Raw genomic sequence first — 9,024 nt, 5'->3', positions numbered from 1 at the left:
CCCCATAGACGGCAGCCCACCAGGCTCCCCCATCCCTGGCATTCTCTAGCCAAGAACACTGCAGCCCAAAACATAAAAAAAATGAGTATCTACTTCCTGAGTTGTTGTGAGAATTGAAAAACATAAGGTGTGTGCAATGCCTCACACTAGTAGCTGTTCAATAATTGTTCCTCCTACGCGGGTTCAGACAATTACCACCTGACAACTCCCCCAGTCTTCCCTCCCCCACCCCTATTCCGTCCTCCTTTCCCCAGCTGCCTCCCCCTCCTAAGGACTCCCGGTTGTGAAATCACCATCACCTCCAAACACTCCTCTCCTTCCCCAAGATCCCCAAATTCGACACTGGTTACGTATTGATCCTGTTTAACTTTCCCAATGGATGATAAACACAAAATTAAAATGACTTCCTGGAATATTAATGTAGTAAATGGCCCTATTAAAAGAAAGAAAATACAGCTGAGAAAATTCACTTTGATGTAGCATTTCTGCAGGAGGCTCATTTATCTGCAGCTCAGACTCTAGAAATGAGATTCTGAAGGTTTCTCTGATGTCTCTTATTTTTCCCTCACCCAGAATTTAAACAGAAAATAGAATCACAAGCTGGTGTCATAAAAACGTGGGCCTTTTCCCTTCTCAACCAAAAAGCAAATGAAAACAAGGCCAGGTAGATGTCAGTCTCTGCAAACACTGTCTTGCAGACTGCAGCTGCCCTCCTCAATTTCTCCTGCATCCTGCCCACCTGGCCCTGGCCCACACTGCCAGGCTAACTTCTGAGGGTCAGAACGGGTGTTCAGAGGTCTGCAGGGCTGCTGCTGAAATTAGGAAAGGGGACTCAGGGCCACAGGAGGCTGTGTCTCACGGGGGTAAATGCGCAGGTTTTGATGGACATGAAATCTTGGCTCTGTCGTTTATTAGCTATTATGTTCTTAGACAAAGTACTTTACCTTTCTGAGCCTCAACTCCCTCATCTGTAAAATGGGGATTCTAGTGCCTAGTTACAGGGCAGTTATAAAGCTTTAATGAGATAAAATATCTAGCATGTGGTAGGTTGCTCAGGGTTGCTATGATTTGTCACTATTATTACAGATAATAATCTGTGTTGTTATTATATTCAGGCCCAGGCTGAGATGTCACCTCCTCCAAAAATCTTCCCCAATCCCTAGACTGAACCATTTGCCTCCTCTGGGTGGCAGTAGCCCTGAGCTTCCCCCATCCCCATGCTGGTTCCTCCCCTGCCTCTCACAGCAGCCTATGGCTCCATGAGGGCTGGCTGGGGTCTTGCTCATGACTGCATCCCAGGGGAACGTGGCAGAACTTGAACATCTTGGAGTCAGAGCCAACACACTGGAGGGTGATGTCCGTATACCCTCTTCACGTGGTCTGCAGATCTGTGCCATGGCACTGGGTGCTTCCACGCAGCCATGGGAACTCAGAGTGCCCATCGTGGAGATGGTTGTCTATGCAGACATCCCTTGTCTGCATCTTCCTTGGGTCTCATGTGCACTCTCTAGAGCCCACTCCTTCCTCCCTGGCTTTAGGGAGGTGCTCAGACCAAGGTCCTCTGGAATTAACTCTCTCTCCCACTTCTTTGCTCTGTCTCCCTGCTTCCCCCTCTCCTCAGCAACTTCTGCTGAGATCCCAGGTCTCCCTCACCTGGATTTGGCCCTGTGGGCAGATGGAGGAGGCTATCTGTCCTCTGCCTAGGCTGAGCCTCCCTTAGTGTCCCTGCATAAGCCTAGGTTAGGCCCTCAACATCCCTGGCTGGGCAAAGCCATGTCTCTGCCACCTTAAATCCAGGTTCTTCTGGCTCAGGGCCCCTATGTTGGGTCCGGGGGAGTATCTCCACTCCTGCCAGGCATCCAGAGCCCTGTCTGCTTTTTTTTTTTAATTAAAAAAAAATTTATTAGAGTATAGTTGATTTACAATGTTTTGTTAGTTTCAGGTGTACAGCAAAGTGATTCAGTTATATGTATACATATATTCATTCTTTTTTCAGATTCGTTACTCATATAGGTTATTACAGAATACTGTGTAGAGTTGCCTGTACTATGCTGCTGCTGCTGCTGCTAAGTCGCTTCAGTCGTGTCCGACTCTGTGCGACCCCATAGACGGAAGCCCACCAGGCTCCCCCGTCCCTGGGATTCTCCAGGCAAGAACACTGGAATGGGGTGCCATTGCTTTCTCTGACCTGTACTATATAGAAGGTCCTTATTGGTTATCTACTTTATATACAGTAGTGAGTGAAGTGTGTGAAAGTTGCTCAGTTGTGTCCGACTCTTTGCAACTCCATGGACTACAGTCCATGGAATTCTCTAGGCCGAAATACCTGAGTGGGTAGCCGTTCCCTTCTCCAGGGGATATTCCTGATCCAGGAATCAAACTGGGGTCTCCTGCATTGCAGGCAGATTCTTTACCAACTGAGCTACCAGGGAAGTGTTTATGTTAATCCCAAGCTCCTAATTTATCCCTTCCTACTACATTTCTCTTTTGGTAACAATAAGTTTGGTTTTAAAATCTGTGAGTCTGTTCCTGTTTTGTAAATAAGTTTATTTGTATCATTTTCAAAATTAGATTCCACATGTAAGTGATATCATAATGATATTTATTTTTCTCTGATTTACTTCAGTTAGTATGATAATCTCTAGGTCCATCCATGTTGCTAAAAATTATATTATTTTGTTCTTTTTATGGCTGAGTAATATTCCATTGTTTATATATACCACATCTTTATCCATTCCTCTACTGATGGACATTTAGGCTGCTTCCATGTCTTTGCTATTGTAAATAGTGCTTCAGTGGACCTTGGGGTGCATGTATATTTTCGAATTACGATTTTTTCTGGATATATATTCAGGAGTGGGATTGCTGGATCATATGGTAGATCTATTTTTAATTTTTTAAGGACCCTTCATGCTGTTCTCCATAGTGGCTGTACCAAATGACATTACCACCAACAGTATAGGAGGGTTCCCTTTTCTCCACACCCTCTCCAGTATTTATTGTTTGTAGACTTTTTGATGATGACCTTTCTGACCAGTGTGAGGTGATACTTTATTGTAGCTTAGATTTGCATTTCTCTGATAATTAGTGATGTTAAACATCTTTTCAAGTGCTTTTTGGCCATCTGTATGTCTTCTTTGGATAAATGTCTATTTAGATCTTCTGTTCATTTTTTGAGTTTGGTTTTTTTTTTTTTTTTTTTTTTTGACATAGAGCTGCATGAGCTCTTTTTTATTTTTGAAATACCTATCTGCTCTCGAACCATTCACATTCTAACATTCTAGACACAGGTCCAGTCCTTCTCTCTCTGATACGCACATACAAACAAACACACAGACACATCCATTTGTGTGTCACACAACCAGCACTCTGATACTCAGTCACACAATCACTGTTGTCATAGGCACAGGGCTCAAGAAAGAAGAGGAGCCCCTGTGGACAAGGGGTGGAGGCGGGGGTCTGTGGAAGATCAGCTTGCCTGCTGGGGGCACTGTCCTCTGGAGACCCCTCCCCAGCCAGCCCACGGCCCCCTAGCAGGAAAATGAGAAGCTGGAGCAGAGGGGTTAATTTGGGGAAAAGCAGCAGCTGCTTGAAACAGTGAGGGCGGGCCCCAGGGCAAGAGCTGTTCCTGCTGAGATAATGATTGTAAAGGATGCTGGGGTGGGGGCCACCCACACACCCCCAAGCCAGCACACTCCCAACCGCCTTCACGCTCAGGAAGTTATCAGTTTGGGCATGTACTTGTGTGTGTGCGTGTACATGCACACACACAACAGAAAGAAGCATTCTAACCATCTGTGCATCAGACACAGTCCCTTACACAATTATATGAGCACTGCCCTTACTCTCCGTGTTTGAGTATAAACCTATATGGAGACACAAGCTACAGGCTGCCCTGGCCCTCAGAAGCCAGGGACACACACAAACACATATACAGACACATACACCGCCACAGCTTTCCAGTCTGCGTGTCAGGGTCTGACAGTGTGCCAAAGTGACCCCATCACTTTTCAAGGTCAGAGAATGGCTTCTTGTAAGAATGAGCAGAGAGTTAGGGACCAGAATGGGGAGGGCGCTCTGTCATAGCTTGAGGGACTGGCCAGGACAGCCTCTACATCTCCTTGGGTCTTCTTACTCCTAAAGGCTGTACCTCCCATAACATCAAACAATAAAGCACAGCCAGATCCCATATTACATATGATTTGTGTATAACCATATGAGTTGAGCAGCTTTGCAGTTGGCGTAATGTTCCATTTTGGAGACTTATATTAAGCATTCATTACTTGTGATTTCTTCTGTTCATATATGAGGTCATTGACATTTTTCAGCAAAACCTTCAAAAGTCTTTGGGCCTTTGGGTCTTGGCCTTTGGTGCATGATTGGAAACAGAGCCCTGTGGGAAGGGATAATGGGCCTGGTGTAGGGGGCAAATTACCACTGGTCTAGCCCCTGTTCAGTGACAGTAGGCATGGATAGGCTAGGGACCACCCCTCCAAGAGGGTATCCTCTGGGGGTGGGGGGACCAATTTGATCCTCACCAGTTACTATCTCTTAGAGCCAATAAAAGGGCTGAGTGAGGACTGTGGGCCCAGAACTGCCACATTGAGACCCCAGACCACGCCTGGACAGCTCTGTGAATGCAGACACCAACCCAAACGAACATTTAGATACAGGTCCCAACACATGCTTGGACAGATGCACACCCTCACCACCTGGAGACATGCCCCAACAGATGTGCATTACCCCAGCACCTAGGCACACACCTGGACAGACACATTCTCCCTAATGGATTGGCCCATAGACTGACTCTGGTAGCTCCCCACCCGCCAAAATACAAAGACCCTCCTAGAGTGGCACAGAGGTTCTCCTGGGCAGAGTCATCTGTGAACAACCCAACATGGTACTCAAGTCCACACAGCAAGACATACTCAGGCACATAACTACAGATACCCACATCTGACCATCTTCCCTCACCCTTCCTCTCACACCTACCCACACTTGCTCCCTGGCCCGTCATGGGGAAACAGAGCATCCCAGCCCCACAGAGCCCAAGGGGCCTGATTAACAGGAAATTCTACGAATGCCAATTAGAGCAAAGTTTACTGAACAAATTGTTTGCAGTTGTGCCCTGCAACCATCATGAATTTTAATCTTGCATTGATTTGCAGTCATGGGAGGTTTGCAGATGCCAGGACCCTCTATGCCTCCTGCTCCTCCCTCCACCCCATGTGGGAGGAGTCATCACTCAGACTCAGGAGCCCTGGGGGCAGTTATCAGTCTCTGGGGCTCCAGAGACATCAGCCTGGGGCCAGCAACCCCAGCCTAGACTGAAGAGACCAAAGATACCTAGAAGATGGGCAAGAGTTTTGGAGATGCACTGGAGAAGGAAATGGCAACCCACTCCAGTGTTCTTGCCTGGAGAATCCCAGGGACGGCGGAGCCTGGTGGGCTACCGTCTATGGGGTCACACAGAGTCGGACACGACTGAAGTGACTTAGCAGCAGCAGCAGCAGCAGCAGGGTATACCCATATGATGTGAATAAAGAGGACCATAAGTTTTAAGGACCCCAGTAATCTGGGAAGGAACTGGAGGTCTGGGAGCTTCTGAGGCTGGATACAGAAGCAAGGCCATAGATAGGGATATAGACACAATTGTGGCTGAGATACAGAGATGGGAGCAGATGTTGTAATAGTTCCAATACCACCTCAACTAACATGTGTCCAGTATGTATACAACCTCAGTCCAAATGCCCTCTTTCAAAATAAATTTGACCTTGCCCTCCTCTCCTTTCCACCAAATCTTTTCCCAAACCATTGCATGTTTTCCCAATGCTTTAAAGAAAAATCGTTGCCTGATCTGCACCACTCACCTCCCTATCTCACACTTCTCTCTCTTCTCCAGCCACTATCAGCCCTCTTGAAGGAGCCATGTTCCCTTCTAGCCACAGGGCATTCTGTTCCTTTATCTGGAGGAGTTTACCTAATTAACAGCTATTCATCTTTGAGGTCTCTAGAGTCCCTGGTGGCTCAGTTGGTAAAGAATCTGCTTGCAATGCAGGAGACCTGGGTTCAATCCCTGGGTTGGGAAGATCCCCTGGAGAAGGGAATGGCAACCCCCCCTCTCCACCAATATTCTTGCCTGGAGAATTCCATGGACAGAGGAGTCTGGCAAGCTACAGTTCATGGGATCACAAAGAGGCGGACACGACTGAGCAACTAACCCACACTCCTCAAGGAATCTTCTTTGACCCTCTACCTGGGTCAAGCCTCCTGTCATTAAATCCTTTCATAGCCCTTTCATCATTAGAGTACAAGCTCCAGGAGGGTAGGAAATGTATCTGTATTTGCTCACTCCTGTATCCCCTGTACTTAGTACAGGGCCTGCCATATAGTTAGATTTTGACATAAATAATTATGTTACAAACCACTCCAAAAATTTAGGGTTCTACAACAAGGAGTTTTCCCTGCAGGCTGACTGGGTTTTGATGGATCTGGGCTGGGCCCAGTTGAGTTTGGTTCCAAATCATGGACTGGGTGCAGGTCTGCTCTGCAAGTCTCTCATTCATTTTGGACCAGCTACTACTTGAGGCATCATCTTCTGCAAAAGGCAGGAATGCAAGAGAGTGTGCCTAACCACGCCCCCTTGGCCAGAGCAGGTCCTGAGGCCTTGGAGGGGGTGCGCATATACGGTCTAGGGAGTGAAAAACTGGGACCAATGGAAACTACCACCTGCTTCATGAATAAAGTTGAGTACTAACTCTGTGCTAGGCATTGTGGTAAGCACTTTATATGCATTAACTCATTTAATTCTTGAATCAACTCTGTAAATACCATTAACCCCATTAAAAATTTTTAATTGAATAAAAACCTGCACAAAGTAAACAATTCAAACAGCACCAATTATATTCAATGAAAAGTAACTCTTCTTTCTACTTCCCCCCATCCCCATTCCCCACAGAATTGTTCTGTGGGCTTTCTGATATAGTATGTGTATCCAAGCACACACACACATGCATGAGAGATCCCTGTTTAAAAATTCAGCTTGGTGCATATTGTATTAAAACTGTTCTGCATCATGGGTTTCTTCTGTTCTGCATTTTTGTTTTCAACAAATAATATGTCTTGGAACTCCTTCCTTATCAAGATTCTTGATCTGATCTACATTATCGTTTACTTGTCTCCATCTTGCAGATGAGGAAACTGAGGCTTAAGTTAAGTGAAACTTGTCCAAGGCATTACAGCTCAAAAGAGTAGGACCGTGAATGAAGTTTAAGTGTGCCTGACTTCAGAGCCTGTGTTCATAGCTGCTCTGTTCTACTATGTCAGTAGCAGTACCCATGGCATCCCGAGCATGGCCAGGGTAGACCCAGAAAAATCTCTGGTCTCCGGCTACGGGCACTTTCAGAGAAGGATGGCAGTGGGGACCCTCATGGTGCTCGGCCCACCAGTCAGCCAAGGAACCCACCAGCACTGGATCCAAAGAGTTGGGACCTTGGCCCCAGGCTTCACCCTCAGACAACCCATCCCTCTTGCCATCCCAGCACTAGCTCTAGGCACTGGGTCAATCCTCATCTTCCCATCCATTGCACCAGCAAGAGGCAAATGCCTACAGCAGGGAAATTGGGGCCCTGGGGCCATTCTTACCTCTGTATCTAACTTTACTTCTTTGGGCAAGCCCCTTCCCCATCTCTGAAAGGGGAGAACAGTTCACCCCTCTCCTTTCAGAGGGAAGCAGGAAGGCCCTGCTGAAAACCTGGAGTGAATGCAGTTCTGATTGGAGGAATGTGGGGTATGGGTGCTATTGCCTGGGCTCTGATCCCTATGACTGGACTGGGTTCACTCACAACCCAGCCTTTCCACAGAGGGGGCCCCGTGCTATAGGAGATAGAACAGATCAGAAGCTTGAATCCTGCCTCTGCCACTTATTGACTCTGGGGCCTTGGGTTCTGCTAATAATAGTTATAATATATTGAACTCTTGGGAATTCCAGTGATTAGAGCTCTCCATTCTCACTACTCAAGGGCCTGGGGTTCAATTCCTGGTCAGAAAACTAAGACCCCACAAGTCACATGGTTTGGCCAGGAGTGGGATATATATATATATATGACTCTTATTATGTTCCAAATGCGGGTAAACCTGCTTCATTTAACTCTCCTGAGAATCCTATGAAGTAAATACCATCCCAATCTACACACACAACAAATGAAGCTCAAAGAAGTATAAAGGACTTCCACAAGGCCAGGAAGTAGAAAAGCAAAATACTTCGCTTTTCTGAATCATGGTTTCCTCTTCTGTAAAGTGGGTACAGTAGTATCCCTCTCTCATGGTTGTGGATTAGGAAAACAAATGTGAGCCAACTAAATTGGTTTCTCTGCAGACCTGCAGTAGGTGCTCAGTAAATATGAATTTCCTTCCCCATCCTCTTGGAGCTGGAGACTGGATTGGAAGAGTACTTTGGAATCCCAGGGATGCTTTAAAAATGACAGATCCTAGGTCCTACCCTCAGACACTCTGATGTAAGTGTAAGTTAGCCAGGATTCCCTGGGTGGCTGCTGGGTCCAGCACCATGAGGATCCCCATCTTTCTCTGAGATCACCCCCCAGTTGGAGACCAGGGTGCAGCCTGGGATTCCTGAGATTCCCAAGGTGGTTCTAATGTTCAGCCAGCGTTGAAAACAGTTGTATTCTAGACCCTAAGTGGGTAGAGGGGGACATCATGGGAAGCCCCCTGACCTATTAGCTCCTGAAACAGCCTGCTCACTGTTCTTACTACTTCTGCTCTCCTCCTCCTCCTCCCTAATCCATTCGTCAGTCAACTGCCAGAGAGATGATTAAAAACTTAAATTAGATTGCTCTCCTTCAGTAACTTCCCACTCCGCTTAAATATGAAAAAATAAAAAATAAAAAAAATCCCCCTACCTTCCAAGACCCAACCCATCAGCCTTGTAGACCTGGTTCCCACTGTCCCCTCTGCCCTCACTCCCCAATCTGTTCCTGCCCATTCCCACTTGCCTTTAGGTCTTAT

Source organism: Bubalus bubalis, chromosome 9 (genome assembly GCF_019923935.1).
Source record: "Bubalus bubalis isolate 160015118507 breed Murrah chromosome 9, NDDB_SH_1, whole genome shotgun sequence".
Taxonomy (NCBI): Eukaryota; Metazoa; Chordata; class Mammalia; order Artiodactyla; family Bovidae; genus Bubalus; species Bubalus bubalis.
Note: the sequence above shows the minus strand (reverse complement) of the source record.